Raw genomic sequence first — 19055 nt, 5'->3', positions numbered from 1 at the left:
TATTTACAAAATTAACTTATTCCTTATTATAATAGCAAACAAGAGTTAAAAAAAGATTTATTTTATAGGTCAAGTATAGTGATAATTGCAACATAATTTACTCATTAGGATAACTAATAGGCTTTACTGGATAGGCAGGTGGGTGGGCCTAGCTGACAGGTGGGTGGGCACCCATAGCTACGCGACTGACCTGGATGCGATCGAGATTGGAAATCAACATAGAATGGCTAGTATGTCTTCTCTGAGGCTGGACAGCTCTCTATTCGCTCCATCATTAGAAAGCAAAAATCAGTATGCATAAACGTTACTTTCATCAATTCATTCAAGCTAGCATAAATTACCCTAACGATATGCTCTCTGTACGTGTGGGTGTAGGAGCCACAGTTTTAGGGAACGGGGAAACATTTTTTTTAACTCCTGATGAAATTCTAGCAGAAACAGCCATTTAGTGATGAAGTCCTGCAGTTGGCTACGAGGTAACCTATGAGTTACTCCAGACAAGTCTTCTTTAGACCGTAAAATCAATAAAGTTTGTCAGCATGATAACTCCATGGCGTGATGTTGCTTACAGGCGGAGTCCACGATGTTTGAAAAACGCGTTGGAAAAGGAGACGGGCCGACTACCAAAACACACTTATAGCCAATCAAATCAAATCAAATGCCGGGTTGCGTATGTGTGGGGCGGGTCTATCAACAGAAGGTCCAGATTCTATTGGGGTAGGGGCGTGTTTGTTTAGGTGATTTCAAATATCAACATTGCCTTTCAAACATCATGGACTCCGCCTTTAATGACCTGGTATCAGATTTGTGATGCGGCGATAAACAATACCGAAGAACCATTTAAAATTGTGTATTATGCTTAAGGTTTTTAAAAAATACTCTGTGGTTTGTCTGTCGGACAAAAGTTGTGAAAGGCGATAAGATCGGTATTATAATTGTTCAGCTTGTCAGCCAATCAAGCTTGCAGCGATGGGTCGATTGCCCAAGCATAGATGACAGTCAAATTCATTGCGGATCGACCAAACCATGTTTCTTTGATGTAATAATCAACTTTGAAATTATATTGAAAGCAATGTCTAGGCAAAACATTAAACAAATAAAACATTGTATAATTATTAGGCAGGCCTGTTGATGAAATTGGGCTGGCATACTGCGGTAGTGCGAGTGGCGATGAAATTGCTTCAGTAACAGAGAAAAAGATGGCAATAATTGGATTATTGCAGGCTGAGATCCCTACTGCGGTAGAGATCACGACAACACAACCAAAAGATCAGCGTTTTAAACAATACGTAACCGATCTCGAGGCGATTCTGTCTGAACAGGCAAGCCTGTAACATTAGTATCTCTTTGATCAATCCATGCAAAACAACGCACACTATTTATCTTACATTCTTAAAGTATGGAAATTTGCATAAAAAAAGACTCAAAATTATTGTATAATATTTGTATAGAATGTACCACTGGATGAGCAATAAAAAAGACTGCTGCATGGTTTGTTAAGTAAAAACGTAAATGAAATGATAATGTTTATAAAGACATAAGTGACTGTGGTTTAATTCATGTTCTCATATTTATATATTAAGCTTTGAAGTTACAAGCACCAGGGTTGTTTTAGCCAAACGACTTCTATCTTTTACTTTCTGTTGGTTTTTGCACTGGATTGCTCGAGTTGCCCCCTGTCGGGTCAAAGAATAGCGAGCGCATCGACTATGAACGACTTCCGTTTGTTGACAGCGAGTGGAGGCTCACAATCAGCTGAGCAAAGCGGGAATATCCTCGCCCATTCGCAGAGACCGTATTATCAAGTATGCAAAGTATGGCAAATGAGGTGCGGTGTTACATTGAATAGAAGAACCACGCGAGAGTGCATTCTTCTGCGGAGCTGTGAATAAACAATTGATACGGAGAAAACGAGCAGTTTGATTACAATGACAATGAGGTAAATTTCACTAAAATCTCCGGTATTTGTAACTTTGGTGGAAAAGGGGTTAATTAAACGCGGAGTCGAGGGCAGCAGTCCTGTAGTCCGCCATTGTTGTTTTGGTCAATCGTGCATCCCTAGATTGAAATAACAGATGCACCAGACCTCGCCGTTAGGGTTAGGCAACCCATTTTGCGTTTGCCGTTGTCGAGTAAAATGAACATCCGGACTGCATAAAAAGATGTGTACACTGCCCTTGACATCACTACTGCGGTAGTGAGAGAGGGGACTAAAAATACTGCTGCGGCAGTGGTATTTAAAAATATTTCCCAGTTGATCGGCGCGCTGGAGCTCGTCATGTGGATCCGTGATTCTGGGAACGGGCAGGGCCGAATGTCGGAAAAACTGTAGCTGGACCCGGAGGCCGGAAGGCTGCCTTATATACGCCCATAATGATGATTGACAGACCTGAATGTTTAGGCTCCTCTCGAAACTACGTTTTGAACTACAATAAAAGTTATTTTGTGTCAGTATATTGTGTCAGTACTACTTTTATCTACTATATAAATGTTGAATACAATGTATAATAATGCAATATTCGTGGGTCCTGAATCTGATAATTCCAAATGTCTATTTCTAAGATGGAAGAATGCCGTGCGGCAGACGTTGGCGATATGACTATCGGAGGATAAGTTGCTGTCGAACATCACACCTAAGTTCCTAACCGTGGAAGATGGCACCACAGTGCAGCCATCTATGTGCAACTTGTAATCTGACATATTATGTTTGTAGCGATTCGGTTCAATAATAAGTATCTCTGTCTTATTGGAGTTCAGCTTAAGAAAGTTATGTGCCATCCAGTCACTAACATCGCTAAGGCAGTCTGTTAGCTTAGAAAACGAGTGTGTTTCGCTGGGATGTGAGGAGATGTAAAGCTGGGTATCATCCGCATAGCAGTGAAAACTTATGTTATGTTTCCTGATAATGTCTCCTAGGGATAACGAGAACAGGATAGGACCTAAAACCGATCCCTGCGGTACACCGTATTTAACCAGGGAGTGATATGACTCTTCCTCGTTTACATAGACAAAGTAATAGCGATTGGTTAGATACGACCTAAACCAGGCTGGCGCCTGACCACTGATACCAACATAGTTTTCTAGTCTATTGAGTAAGATTGTGTGATCTATTGTGTCAAAGGCTGCACTAAGGTCTAATAATATAAGAATTGAGATTTCACCACGATCGGATGTTAATAGGAAGTCATTTGTAACTCTAAGCAACGCTGTCTCTGTGCTATGGTGGGGCCTGAATCCTGATTGGAACTTTTCATATGTACTATTATTTGTCAAGAATGTGCGTAACTGGCTTGCCACGACCTTTTCTAATATTTTCGAAAGAAAAGGGAGATTTGAGATTGGTCTAAAGTTATTAAGCTCTCCCTGATCAAGCTGTGGTTTTTTAATCAGCGGTTTAACCCTCTGGGGTCCGACCATTTTGGGACACTCTCAGAGGTTCTGACATGCTCTTACATTTGGTCTTTTTTCAGTTGCTTTAAAACATAATAATTGGAAGTGTCTCATACCACTGCGTTCAGCACAAACTGGGCTAAAATATTATATGAGCTACATGTATGTACATGTTTGTATTTTTGAGAGAAATATGTTTATGCGTGGTTTTTAAAAAAGCAAAATTTTTAAGTCACTGATATAAGTCCACAAAACCCATGCTAAACATGTTTTAACAAGACTTTCCTAAACATAATCTAGTAGTCTAGAGTCTTTTCTTTAAAATGATGTGACAATCACCATGCCTACTTATTCACATAAAACAATGTATTGATTTAGAAATTGTAAGACACTTTTTGTTTAGACGGGCTGTATGCGAGAAGGATTGATTGACAGCAAGAAAACAAAGGCTTGCATAATGAGCTGCATAATGAGCTGCATAATGAGGCAGGAATTTGAGAATGAACTACAGTAAAGAATGTGAGGACAAATTTATACATGTTTGTTTGAGGTTTATTAAGTTAACAATATAATCAAAATAGAAATGATGGTTAGTAGGACATTTTAAGTTTATTTGGAAACACACCCTATTCCTAAAACGTTGTATAAACTAAGAAACTGATACACAACAGAGCTGTAAACTTCATGTGGCTCATGTTACCATATAACTTTATGTCCAAAAAGTGTTTTTCCACTTCATAGTTTTGCACTGATGAGAGAGATGCATACCTCTAAGAGAGTTATAAACAGCTGTTAGCATAAATTGTCCACAGAAATACCCTTACTTATATAACTGATGGGTAAATGTCACTGATACTAAGTTACATTCATATACTATCTTGTACATAAACTTAATCTCAGATAAACATCTGCAGCAATTAATATGAAAAGCTGTTTTCAGATGAATGTTTTCAGATGCCCATCCCCTTATCGTCTAGCTTCTGTTTTAAACGTGTTTCTGTAAGCGCATATGAACTTTAAAAACACATCGCATGTGCGCAAGCTCGCGTCTCCGTGTAACGCAGCGCTCATAAAAACGGTGTCGCGTGTAAAGTGCAATGTATGGAATTACCTTGCATGTAAACAATATGGAATCATTTTACAGCAAATCCCGCAGTGCAGCATTTACTCAAAGTTGCCATGACAGATACGAAAGTGAATAACTGTGTCTTAACACTGTACAACATGTATCCGCCATTATGGGAGGTCACGCGTACTCGTTTGTAAATAAGCATGTAAACATGGAATCATATTACAGCACACACTTAAAAGATACAGCAGTTTAGGCTTACTGAAAGTTTTCACGAAGGATATAAGTGAATAACTGTGTTTAACACTGTTACAGCATGCAACAGTGAAATCCACCATTACGTGAGATCGCGTCCGTTTGTAAACAATGCGAAACTTTTTCAATCCGAAGCGTGTAGTCTGCTAAGGTTGCTTAATGTTACTGTATGTAGGCTGAACTGCACAAGCCATGAGCATATTAAGTTACATGATAGCAAATATAAATGGTATAAATTAACTGTTAACGTTACTTACTTCTAATCCAGCAGTGCGTTCTCCATTGTTCTTCTTAGGTAATGTTAAAGATAAATGCTTCTCTTCCTCAATGTCCAGACATAAATGAAGATATTCCTCACGTGTGTGAATAAAGTTTATAATCCAAACATGCGGTAAAAAGTCTTTAAATCTGATCAAACTTTACGCTTTGCTTGTTATGGTTGAACAGCTCGTGTCTTCATTATCATGTCAACAGCTGTGGGCGTGACCAAATTAATCAGCCAGGAAAAACGGTACTCTCTTTACTTCAATGCAGATTACATAAACTGGCAATATTTTTTTTCGATTATATGTAGCTTGTTTAAAAGTAGACATTTCAGGCTTTCTTTGGATGTGTGTATCATGCTTGTGTGACGAGTAATCGCGGAGTTTCAATTGATTTTTGTAACGTGTTTTGAGAGACAGCTGGCAGAGACAGAAATGTCTGGATGGACACCCTGTTTATTTTCTTTATTTGACAAAAACACAAAGATCTGTTGTTATTGTGAATGAACACATATTAAAGAAGACCCTTTACCGTTTCAAATGATGTCAAACACGTAAGTGTATGATTATTAATGATGGAGTATTTTAAGTTGATTCTGCCATGATAAGGAAAAAAACACGTCAAAACGCGGCCCCGCGTTTTTGGACCCCAGGGGGTTAATAACTGCTAGTTTGAAAGCTGTTGGAACGTATCCTATTTCTAGCGATGAGTTAAAGATATTTAGAACCGGGGTTGACACTACAGGGAATACCTCTTTAAGTAGTTTTGTGGGAACGTGGTCTAATATACAGGACGATGATTTGGATGATGTAACTAATCTAGAGAGCTCATCTATTGTAGTAGGTTTAAATGAATCAAGATGTTCGTATGGTAGTCTAGTGGTAAGTGAACTAATAGGTAGAGTGGTGGCTGCCTGGGTAGCTACGATGTTTTCACTTATAGCCGTAATTTTGTTAAGAAAAGAACTTCATGAAGTCGTTACTATTGTGTTGAAGTTTACTATTGTTTGAGTATCTGCATGAACTCTCTTGTTATAAAATTTTCTGTCTTTAATCAGCCTTCGGGCCCAGCCCGCCCTCCCCCTCCACTCCCCCTCCATCTGAGAGAGCACTCCGACCTCTGCCTCAACGTCAGGGATCACACCAGCCCTCATCTGCAAACAGCATTGGTAACTGATATGTGTTGGGTCCCCGCTACGTCAGCAGTAACAATCATAAATATTTTCAGAATAAGCGGGAGTCCGATATCCCTTTAGCTTTCCCTATCTTTGTCCTGAGAAGTGATAGAAAGACGAAGACCCTCTCCAGCCGCACAGCAATTCTATCTAATTTACTGCCTATTATACGTCATTCTGAGATTGATACAGTGCCAAAACCAGTTACTGTTAAAGGCACACTGCAGAACTTTTTGGCCACTAGGGGGCGCTAGACATGTATTTTTCATGCCTAGCGCCCCTAGAGGCCACAAGCGCCGCAGCACTGTCGCAAAGGAAAAGAACTGGCCAACCTTAAAACTAAACTAAAAACTAAACCTTTAAAACGCTAAACGATCAACATTTTGAGGCATCAGGAAGAAACGCAGTCATGTTACAACTTTCTGATGAGGAACTCTTTGCAGAAGCCATTTCTCAATCTGAAGGTTGCAGCCTCCGGATGTCGTATTTCTACGCTTACGAAAATGAACCATGGTTTTACTACAATTATGACCAAAAAACCATGGTTACTGTAGTAAAACCATGGTGACCACAAAATAACTATGGTTTTGACAACCATGGTTTTCAAAAAACATAGTTAAACCATGGTTAGTGTAGTAAAACCATGGTTTTGCTTATAGTAATCAATTGACCAAAAACCTATGGTTACTACACTTTTACCACAATAAAACCATGGTCAATTTTCGTAAGGGTAAGCTGCATGCGTCATCAAGACTGTCTTATTTCAGAATATTAACAATTATAAAGTTGACTGTTATACTTAGTTAATCGTAAATTGTTGCAGTAAGCTTATGACTTGCGAATGTAATGCTCAGTTTAATGTTACCTTAAAGAGCCACACAGATCCAAAATCGAAACTAACCTTTATTGCAGTGTGTCGTGTAGCTGTCCATCAATATAAACAACGTGTAAAGTAGTTGAACCAAAAAGTGCACGATTAATAAAGTTATTGGCTTCTAAAGCAGGGAGTCGACTCTGAATCGCTGAAACGAGTCGTTATAGGGAGTAAGTCTTCTTCCTGATATTATCCACGTCACACGAACTTATCCACGTCACATGAGATACTAATCTCCGCCTACAGCCTTGCCTGCAGGAGAAACGAAAACTATGACCCGCCCACAGCTAGCTAGTGTGTGAGTGTAAACATCAGCTCACGCTGTTTTTTTAGCTTTTGTTGTTTTCACTACCAAAGGAGACTTTTTCAAGGAGGGATATTCTAAACGTGTCTGTCTGTGAAGAATCAGTGCTTAAAATTAATTTTTAACGGAGGGATTTAGACGTTTGGCAATGAAAGATGGTTCAGTACCCACTTTATTTGGAACAACATGCGTCTCCTAACCACAACCTGTAAGTATGATTATAGCTACATACTTGCTTAAATGAGTGTAAAATGTCTATAGTCGTTTTTATTTATTGGATTAATGATGAATGCTATCGTTGTTTAAACTCTAACTTATATACTGTCAGAGCCACGATAGCAAGCAGTTTTGCTATGACCCGGTTAGTTTAGATAAATGCTTAAATGAGTGTAAAATTGTTAGTTTCAAGCGTCGTTTGTATTGTTTGGATTAATGATGAATGATGTTGTGTGTTTAAACTGTTAATTTACTGTCAGAGAGTCACGTTAGCAAACGGCTAACGCATGCTTATTTACGGTTTTGCTATGACCCGGTTAGTTTAGATAAATGCTTAAATGAGTGTAAAATTGTTAGTTTCAATCGTCGTTTGTATTGTTTGGATTAATGATGAATGATGTTGTGTGTTTAAACTGTTAATTTACTGTCAGAGAGTCACGTTAGCAAACGGCTAATGCATGCTTATTTACGGTTTTGCTATGACCCGGTTAGTTTAGATAAATGCTTAAATGAGTGTAAAATGTTAGTTTCAATCGTCGTTTTTATTGCTTGGATTAATGATGAATGATGTGTATTGATGTTGACAATGTCTTCTCAGTAAATCATGTTAGCACGAGGTCAATACATGTTGCACTGTTGTTGGTCTGTGCCACCGATCTGTGGTCTGTGAGACTGATCTGTGATCTGTGCATTGTGTGCAAAGACACTCTGTCAGTTGACCAATCAGAGCAGAGTAGGCTACTGAAAGATGGGGTTTAGGCAGGCTGAGTCGTTGAATGGCTTCACACGAATCGTTTGGGGATCTCTGAGAAATGGGGTAATTTTAAATTTATATTTTGAGAAAATTACAGTGTTTTTTGACCTTGCATGCATTTAAACCTGTTGTCTGGGACTTATAAATAGTGATAGGATGCTTAAAATTGTCATCTTACTGGCTCTTTAATAAACCAGGCTTGATGACGTATGCAGCCTGCATATTTGACCTCCGGAGGCTGCAGCCTTCCAATTGAGAAACGACTAGAAGTATTTCCTTGCCTTTTTCGAAACACATATTGTTGCATCGTCTCTCTCTCCCTCGCCACCAGGATTTTCCGCAATAGTGCTCGTTTTTCCTCTCTTTGGTGTTAAAATTGTCGCTCCAAATCCAAGTAAACCGATGTGTTTAGGTCTGCCGCTTTGTAATGTGTCACATGAGTGACAGCAAAACGCAGCAAATGAGGAAGAAAGAAGAGAGAAACGCTCGGATCTGATTGGTGAATGAATAGGGTTTGTGTGTGTGAGTTTGACCAAGTTTGACTGCTATAGCATCCTGGATTGTAATGTAAATACAGACAGTAAAAGAAGGGTAAAAACGTGAACACGTGAATGCAGCATCTGAATACAGGGAACTATATACAAGATAATCGCCGTCATTTATAAAGAAGATTGCATGTATGTATGAATCAAGATTTTATATTAAAAAAAGCGAGTTTATATAAAAAATTGCCTTAAAGGGGAATCGAACCCGGGCCGCCCGTGTCATAGGTCCGTGACACTAACACGGTGCCACATAGTCACACTAGTAGAAGTTGCTCCCTACACTCCCTAAGTAGCCTCCAGCAAAATTCACGTAAAAAATGTGTGGAGGAAGTGACGTATGCCGTAAAGCAGTTTTTTTTTTGTGCTCTGGTTTTAAGTTTTAAAGTATGAGTAAAAGCGATACAGACCCCGTCAGGCTATGGTAGACATGTCATTCAACCTATTTAAAGTTGATGTACTATCACAAGGGTCTTGAAAATGTATTATGAAGGTTGAAAAATTACATGGTGTCGCTTTAAGTTAGCACTTCTGAACATCCGTTCACTAAAGAACAAATCCTTTTTAGTTAATGATTTTATCACCACTAACAACCTGGACTTTATATTTCTAAATGAAACCTGGTTAGATGACAGCTGCAGTGCTACAGTATTCAATGAATCAGCCCCACCAAACTTTACTTTTATAAGTGTCTGTAGAGCTGTTAGAAGAGGTGGAGGAATATCTGCTTTATTCAAAGATGCCTTTCAATGTAAGCAAGTGTTACTTGGTGATTACCAGTCTTTTGAATATTTGTGTATTGCTCTAAAAGGTACACCTCAGCATTTGTTGATGAATTCACAGAACTTTTATCAACAATTTCCTCTGAATTTGATTATTTTGTTATTGCTGGAGATTTTAATATTCATATAGACAATGCAGAAAACAATACTGCGATTGAACTGTTAAATGTTTTAAACACTTTTGATCTGACCCAGCATGTGCAAGGTCCTACACACAATTGGTGACACACTCTTGATCTGCTTATTAGCAAGGGTCTAAACATTTCATCCACTGTAATCAAGGATGAAGCGCTCTCGGACAATTTCTGTATTTACTTTGATTTATTGATCTGTCTTGCCACTGATGCTAGATCTGTCTATGTCAAAAAAAAGTTCATAAATGAGAACACCAGTGAGGTATTTATGAATGTTATATCAATGTTGCCAAACATATCGGCAGACTCTGTTGATGTTCTCCTTGAAAACTTTAACATAAAAGTTAAAGACGCCATTGATGGTATAGCTCCAGTAAAGGTCAGGGTGATCACTGGCAGACGTAAAGCACCCTGAAGAAACAAAACAGCAGTACAGCACATAAAAAGACCATGCAGAAAAGCTCCCCACATCTTTTGACACGATCCCCACATCTTTTCTCAAAAAGGTACTTAACTGCTTAGCAAAAATACACAGAGAACTGCACCGTCCTGGACTTTTCTTCTCCAGGCAGGTCGATCCTGTGCTAGGGATTCCCAGCTTTTCAGGTCTAGTCCAAAGCTCTTCATGGAAGCTTTAAGGGTGTCCTTGTAGCGCTTTTTAGGTCCACCTTGTGCTCGCTTGCCATTTTTCAACTCGCCAAAGAAGACTTGTTTTGGAAGTCTCACGTAGGGCATTCTGGTGACGTGGCCAGTCCATCTAAGCTGATCCTTCGCAAGCATGGTGTAAATGCTGGGGATATTTGCCTTGCTGAGGACTTCCGTGTCAGGGATTTTATCCTGCCACTTGATCCTCAGCAGTTTCCTCAGACAGCTCAAGTGGAATTGGCTCAGTTTTTTGGCATGACGCTGGTAGACTGTCCAAGTTTCACACCCATACAGGAGAGTTGGTAAGACAACAGCCTTGAGTTTTGTCTCCTGCTTGATGCCAGTCCTTTCCCATACCGAGTCACGTAGACGTCCAAACTGGGTAGGGCTCTCTAGGACGGTCCTCAAATGGTTTAAATCATACCTAAAAGGGAGAGGTAACTATGGGAACATAGGTAACCATAAATTTGAGTGGACATCCATGACATTTGTCCCACAGGGTTCAATTCTTGCACCGCTTCTGTTTAATTTGTATATGCTCCCACTTGGTCAAATAATGAAAAAGAATCACATTGCTTATGTTGTGGTTTCCCTTTTCCTCAAATGAAACAACCAAGGGTTTTTTCCTCCTACGACTTTTTTTACTTCCCCGGCTAAAATTCCGGGGTTTTTTTTCTCCTAGGGGGTTTTTCAACCCGGGGAGGCAGCCTTTTTGGGCTTAACTTCTATACGTTACATTAGTAATACGTTTGCTTATAATGTTGATTTATAGCCGTAGCAAATTTAACTGCTTGTGCTATCGTTTATTATGTTGTGCTATCTGTCGATTTTCTGTGCTTTTCACTGCATCTATTATGTAAAGCTGCTTTGATACAATTACCAAATTGTGAAAAGCGCTATATAAATAAAATTGAATTGAATTGAATTGAATTGAATTGAAACAATCTTCAGTCTTAGGTTTTGATTTCAAGACATAGACTTTTATTTTCCGGACAAATAAAAAGCTGAGGCCGCCCTGGTGAATCCCCCCAGAACCAAAGTGTGGTCCTGGGAGGATCCTGCAGAATCAGTCTAACCCTCTGAGCCATGGCTTGGTAAATATATAGATTTTGGTTCCCTCCCCTCCATGCTTTAAACAATATGTTACTATTCAGACTTTGTAATATGGAGAACCACATGGCATTCTTCAGACCAGTGTCTCCTTTCCATGACCTATTTGACCCTCGGCTATTCATTATACTAAGACCCTCTGTGACCTTTCACATGAAACTATGTGGTATATACACAGTTGGTTTGTAATAGTAATCTCATGGTAAACTCATGATACACATACTGCATAACTCATGATACACAAATTGCATTTGATTATAATGGTAAACACATATTCATGTAGATTGGGATTAAAATAAACTTCTTCACTTACCACAGCTATGCAGATGACACCCACTTATACTTAGCCCTGTCACCCAATGACTACAGCCCAATTGACTCCCTATGTAAATGCATTGATGAAATTAACTGTTTGATGCGTCAAACCTTCCTCCAGTTAACAAAGACAAAACTGAAGTCATTTTATTTGGAACTAAAGATGAACTCTCAAGGTTAACACATACCTTGATTCTAGGGGTCTAAAGACACAAAATAAAGTCAGAAATATTGGTGTAATTTTAGAGTCTGACCTTAATTTCAGTAGTCACGTGAAAGCGATAAGCAAACCAGCTTACTACCATCTCAGAAAAATTGCCAGAATTAGTTGTTTTGTCTCAAGACAGGACTTAGAGAAACTTGTTCATGCTTTCATCACAAGCAGGGTGGAATACTGCAATGGACTCCTTACTGGGATCCCCAAAAAGACCATTAGACAGCTGCAGCTCATACAAAACACTGCTGCCAGAATTCTGACCAGAAAAAAAAATCTGAGCACATTACTCCAATCCTCAGGTCCTTACACTGGCTTCCTGTTATATTTAGAATAGATTTTAAACTATTGTTACCCGTTTATAAATCACTTCATGGCTTAGGACCCAAATACAAATACATGACAGATATGCTAACTGAATATAAACCTAAAATATTACTTAGATCATTAGGATCCGGTCGGTTAGAAATACCAAGGGTTCTCTCAAAATAAGGTGCGTCAGCATTTAGCTTTTATGCCACCTGTAGCTGGAATCAGCTTCCAGAAGAGATCAGATATAATGTAACAGAAAACACTTTTAAATCTAGATTAAAAACACATCTGTTTAACTCTGCATTTACTGAATGAGCACTGTGCTGCTTCACACTGACTACTTCACACTTTTATCTCAAGTCACTTTTACTCCTGTTTTATTCTTTTTAACATTTTAAATTGTTTTTATTAAAATCACATTTATTTTCTTTAAAGGGCGTGCTGCAGGTTAACCACCACTGTCGATTAATGGGTACATAAATCACTCAAGATATGAATATCATTTTTAAAATGTCTCAAAAATTGTCTTAAAGACCACTTTTTTACGTTTTAGTATTAACGTTTTTTTTACGCAATTCTGCGATGACGTCACGTTGGGGAGAAGTGTAGAAAGCCTCAGCCAGAGCCATATAAATAGATGAGACATTTATTGCTATTTAATACTTGCGTATATAATTTGGAAATCATAAATACATTGTAGGAAATATATAATGTGTGTATACTGCAAACTTACCATGCTAATTATTATTTATGATATATGTGGAGATAAATAAAACTTTGCAAATCTGCTGATTTGATCCATTCATGTCCTGACCACCAGGCTAGAGATTTTTAAACATCCTTAATCCACACTTACTAGTCTATCAAATAATATCTAAAATATATTGTTTTGTGAAATAAAAGGATGCTTTGTTATATGGTTTATGCGATCATAACGAATCACACGATCATTTTATACGCAGACGCAGCAGTCAGCAGCTGCAGCACACTCGGATCCGACCGCATACATACTGTAATAAACAGGCGTTCGGCGGCTTTTTACATCAAATGATTCAATTCAATTTTATTTATATAGCGCTTTTCACAATTTGGTAATTGTATCAAAGCAGCTTTACATAATAGATGCCGTGAAAAGCACAGAAAATCGACAGATAGCACAACATAATACGCGATAGCACAAGCAGCTAAATTTGCTGCGGCTTTAAATCAACATTAACCCTCTGGGGTCCGACCATTTTGGGACACTGTCAGAGGTTCTGACATGCTCTTACATTTGGTCTTTTTACAGTTGCTTTAAAACATAATAATGGCAAGTGTCTCATACCACTGCGTTCAGCACAAACTGAGCTAAAATATTATATGAGCTACATGTATGTAAATGTTTGTATTTTTGAGAGAAACGGTTTATGCATGGTCAGGGGCGGACTGGCCATCGGGAGTTCCGGGAGCAATCCCGAACGGCCGGTCCATTTCAGGCCGAACCGGCCGGAGGTCAAAAAGTTTTTTTTTTTAATGCCTGACCAGGCGCTCAGCTGCAGCGGAACGCTGTGTCTGTTTCAGGCCGGGCCAAACCAATTCTTCAAATCTTGAGGGGAGATAAGAGCGGCCCCTCCCAACTTGGACTGATCCTCGGTTTTCCTCACATCCGATTGGCTCAAAGGCGCCGATCAAAAGAGTTTACTTTTGGTCAGGTTTGGATTCGTGTGACTGCAACATAGACAAGACGGTAAAAATTGCGAAAAGAAGAGAAAGAAATGGGTGGGGCCTAAAACATAAAAATGTTTGCACAAGAGGCAGCTAAATGCGCCAAATTAACAGACCTTTTTTGCAGTCAAAAGGACGCTGTGGCAGGAGGTGCAGATGAGGAAGGACCAGCAGCATGGACATGACAGGTGCACAATTAGTGATGCATCTATTATACACTGAAATAATTTATATTTGCATTTAAATATAGGCATATATAAGGGATAATGTAGAGCGAGACGGTTGTTATAGCGAATACAACCCCGGCTTATCAGGACCCCACCAAAGCGGAGCTTGGTTGTATTCGCTATAAGAACCGCCTCGCTCTACATTATCCCGCTTATGAAATTGATGAAATAGCCTGCGTGCGTATTTTGGCAACAGAAGTGGTGTTGTTCCCCAGTGGTTTTAACGTGTCAGCAACTCAGTAAGTTTATCAAAACAGTTTCCGAGCATCAAAATGTCTGGTAATTGCGTTTGGTTGCACTAATAATATACTAATACGTATATATGGTCACTTTATATTTGCCCATCTGCTAACGTCTTCTATTCACTCCACTATAGTACACGGATCTGGTAGCTGTGTTGAAAAACTTGATAAAGTCAACTTTTAAATATATATTTCTCTGTCTGTGTTGCTTCACTACTGATTCTTGCCATACTTCCATTGCCAACATGCGCGTGCATACGTTTCCACGTCATCGTTGTGTTCAAACAGTAAAATGGTCTGTTGGAATCCCTGTATGTCTGTATATTAGCTGTTAAGGTCACTGATGGAGAGAGACAGGTTGATGATGACTCTTGCAGTCATATTGATGAGGAGGAGGAAGGAAAGCAGAACAAGAGGAGGAGGAGGAGAATGGAACCAGTACAAAAACAGTGATGGGTCAGTGTGCAGGGCTAGGGAGGCAATCATATTACCCTGCTGGAAAAACCAGCATACCAGCAAGACCAGCATATGTTGTGTTTTGGTGCTGGTATGCTGGTGACCACCAGCTAAACCAGCATCAAACCAGCATAGACCAGCATAATTCCCATGCTGGTTTGATGCTGTTTTTTTTTCAGCAGGGTAGGCATATCAATCAATCAATCAATCAAAGCTTTATTAAGGACACACAAATAGAAAAATACAGCACAGTATTACATATTTACATATAGGATAAAATGCAATAGTTCCACTTACTAGATTATAACCTGACTAAGGCACAGATTGAATTAAAAAAAGGAATTATTCTTAGTCATATTTATTACTGATGTTCTTCTCATGCATATGTAGCTGTACAATCAGTAAGCAGAGGCAGGGTCCAGCACAGGGGAAGTGGAGCCAGGGAGAGTTGAAAGTGAGTACGTACACACACAATCTCTATTTTATTGGACTGTATTGTAGTTTTTGATGATCTGAGTGGGTATGTGTGAGTAATTGTAACAATTTTATCACTCCAACTGACTGTACACATGACATGCTGGTAGTTAGCAGTATACTGTGACTTATGTGTTCGAGATTAGGTTTTGCTGACCTGGTTGTGTTTAGTGCAGTGGTGACTTGCTTATACAACCTGAGGAGGCAGGTGTTATCCTAAAGTTTCTTTTTGGTCTTCAGCATAATCTGATTCTCTTCAAGTTCATACCATAAAAACACTACTAGAATTAAAATAACTGCAAAAAATCCTGCGCGTGCGCCAAGGGCACTCGCGTAAAAGGCCTCTCCATCTTAAAGTCCCGGGCTGAATTTCAGTCCCAGTACGTCCCTGTGCATGGTGTTTAAAAAAGCAACTTTTTAAATCACTGATATAAGTCCACAAAACACATACTAAACATGTTTTAACAAGACCTTTCTAAACAGAATCTAGTAGTCTAGAGTTTTTTCTTTAAAATGATGTGAAAATCATACTGCCTACTTATTCACATAAAACAATGTATTGATTTAGAAATTGTCAGACACTTTTTGTTTAGAGGGGCTGTATGCGAGAAGGATTGATTGACAGCTAGCAAACAAAGGCTTGCATAATGAGCTGCATAATGAGCCTTTAGGCAGGAATCTGAGAGTGAACTACAGTAAAGAATGTGAGGACAAATGTATACATGTTTGTTTGAGGTTTATTAAATTAACAATATAATCAAAATAGAAATGATGGTCAGTAGGACATTTTCAGTTTATTTGGAAACATACCCTATTCAAAAACTTTGTATAAACTAAGAAACTGATACACAACAGAGCTGTAAACTTGATGTGGCTCATGTTTCCATATAACTTTATGTCCAAAAAGTGTTTTTCCACTTCATAGTTTTGTACTGATGAGAGAGATGCAGACCTCTAAGAGAGTTATAAACAGCTGTTAGCATAAGTTGTCCACAGAAATACCCTTACATATATAACAGATGGGTAAATGTCACTGATACTACATTCATATAAACTATCTTGTACATAAACTAAATCTCAGATAAACATCTGCAGCGATTACTTGCTTGAAAAGCAAGTGTCATACAGTGATGTGGTTTTAGTCAGCTTGGTTCCAGACAGGCTAACTATTGCTGGTTAAGTGTATTACATATAGTTGATGATTTAAGAAAATTTGTGGGCCCATGGCGAGTGTATGTATGGGGCCCCCCATATGATCTTTAAAACAGAAACTCGTTTGACTAATGCCAGAGGCCCCACTGCCATCGTTAATACTAACGTACAGTGGCAAACGGTTCTGTATGACATATTATTCTCAAGATTATGGGAAAAGCCAAAATTGCAACCCGACCATATGTGGAAATTAAGACTCAACCGACAACTAAATCAAAGTTTCAGCATATTACTAAAGAGTATTAATGACATTTACCATGCTTTGGAGTGTTGACGAAAAAAGGTTTTAATTTATTTATTTATTAGGTTGTACAAACTAGCTATTGAGAGATAAGTACCATTACTAAAACAAATTATGTGAATGCCTTGTTAAAGAGAAAAGTTTTAAGTCTAGATTTAAAGTTATCTACTGTCTCTGATTTTCGGACATCGGTTGGTAAATCATTCCATAGCTTAGGGGCTAAGTAGGAAAAGGATCTTCCACCTTTAGACACTTTTGATATTTAAGGGATAATTAAGAGACCAGAATTTTGTGACCGCAATGCACGTGATGGATTGTATTCTGATAATAATTCTCTAAGATATGAGGGTGCTAGGCCATTAAAAGCTTTCTAGGTGATTAGTAATATTTTAAATTGTATGCGCTATTTAACTGGTAGCCAGTGTAAAGATGCCAGAATTGGGCTTATGTGGTCATACTTCTTAGATCGAGTAAGCACTTTTTGAACTAGCTGAAGCTTGTTTACCTGATTTGCATGGCATCCTCCGAGTAACGAGTTACAATAGTCTATTCTAGAGGTCATAAAAGCGTGGATAAGCTTCTCTGCATCTGATGCAGAAAACATATGGCGTATTTTTGAGATATTTCTAAGATGGAAGAATGCTGTGCGGCAGACATTGGAGATATGGCTATCGAAGGTTAAATTGCTGTCGAACATCACACCTAAATTCTTAACCATGGAGGTTGGCACCACAGTGCAGCCATCTATGGGCAACTTGTAATCTGTCATATTATATTTGTAGCAATTCGGTTCGATAACAAGTATCTCTGTCTTATTGGAGTTTACATAAGAAAGTTATGTGCCATCCAGTCACTAATATCGCTGATGCAGTCTGATAGCTTAGAAAACTGGTGGGTTTCGCTAGGATGTGAGGAGATGTAGAGCTGGGTATCATCATTGCAACCAGCAGCCATATCACCCTGTAGCCCAAGACAGCTTGCCCACTGAAGCTAAGCAGGGCTGAGCCTGGTCAGTACTTGGATGGGAGACCACCTGGGAAAACCAGGTTGCTGCTGGTAGTGGTGTTAGTGAGACCAGCAGGGGGTGCTCACCCTGTGGTCTGTGTGGGTCCTAACACCCCAGTATAGTGATGGGGACACTATACTGTCAAAAAAGCACCGTCCTTCGTATGAGACGTTAAACCGAGGTCCTGACTCTCTGTGGTCATTAAAAATCCCAGGATGTCCTTCGAAAAGAGTAGGGGTGTGCCCCGGCATCCTGGCCAAACTTGCCCATTGGCCTACTAATCATCCCTCATACTAATTGGCTATATCACTCGGTCTCCTCTCCACTAATAAGCTGGTGTGTGGTGAGCGGTCTGGCGCAATATGGCTGCCGTCGCATCATCCAGGTGGATGCTGCACATTGGTGGTGGTTGAGGAGATTCTCCCGTTCATATGTAAAGCGCTTTGAGTACTGAGAAAAGCGCTATATAAATGTAAGGTATTATTATTATTATTATTATCTGCATAGCAGTGAAACCGTATGTTATGATTCCTGAAAATATCTCCTAGAGGTAACACATAGGACCTAAAACTGTTCCCTGCGGTACGCCATATTTAACCAGGGAGTGATATGACTCCTCCTCATTTACATAAACAAAGTGATAGCGATTGGTTAGATACGATCTGAACCAGGCTAGCGCCTGACCACTGATGCCAACATAGTTTTCTAGCCTATTAAGTAAGATTGTGTGATCTATTGTGTCAAAGGCTGCACTGAGGTCTAATAATATAAGGAGTGAGATTTCGCCACGATCGGATGTTAGGAGAAGGTCATTTGTAACTCTAAGCAGTGCTGTCTCTGTGCTATGGTGGGGCCTGAATCCTGATTGGAACTTTTCATACGTACTATTATTTGCTAAGAATGTGCGTAGCTGGCTTGCCACTACTTTTTCTAATATTTTGGAAAGAAAAGGGAGATTTGAGATTGGTCTAAAGGTATTAAGATCTCCCTGGTCAAGGTGTGGTTTTTTAATGAGTGGTCTAATAACTGCTAGTTTGAAAGCTGTTGGAACGTAGCCTAATTCTAGTGAAGGTTAAAGACATTTAGTACTGGGTTTGACACTACATGAAATACCTCTTTGAGTAATTTTGTGGGAATGG

At 39.1% G+C, this 19055-nt stretch overlaps 1 protein-coding gene and 1 pseudogene across 1 annotated transcript in view; both read left to right on the top strand.

Moving 5' to 3' along the window:
- The window catches only part of LOC129420695 (phenylethanolamine N-methyltransferase), a 124907-nt gene that overhangs the window by 82237 nt on the left and 23615 nt on the right, over nt 1–19055 (top strand). The window lies entirely within an intron of this gene.
- Nucleotides 17853–17969, top strand: LOC129421590 (5S ribosomal RNA; annotated as a pseudogene).

The sequence above is a fragment of the Misgurnus anguillicaudatus genome, chromosome 4 (assembly GCF_027580225.2).
Source record: "Misgurnus anguillicaudatus chromosome 4, ASM2758022v2, whole genome shotgun sequence".
NCBI classification, from domain to species: Eukaryota; Metazoa; Chordata; class Actinopteri; order Cypriniformes; family Cobitidae; genus Misgurnus; species Misgurnus anguillicaudatus.
This window is presented reverse-complemented; position numbering and strand designations above follow the sequence as displayed.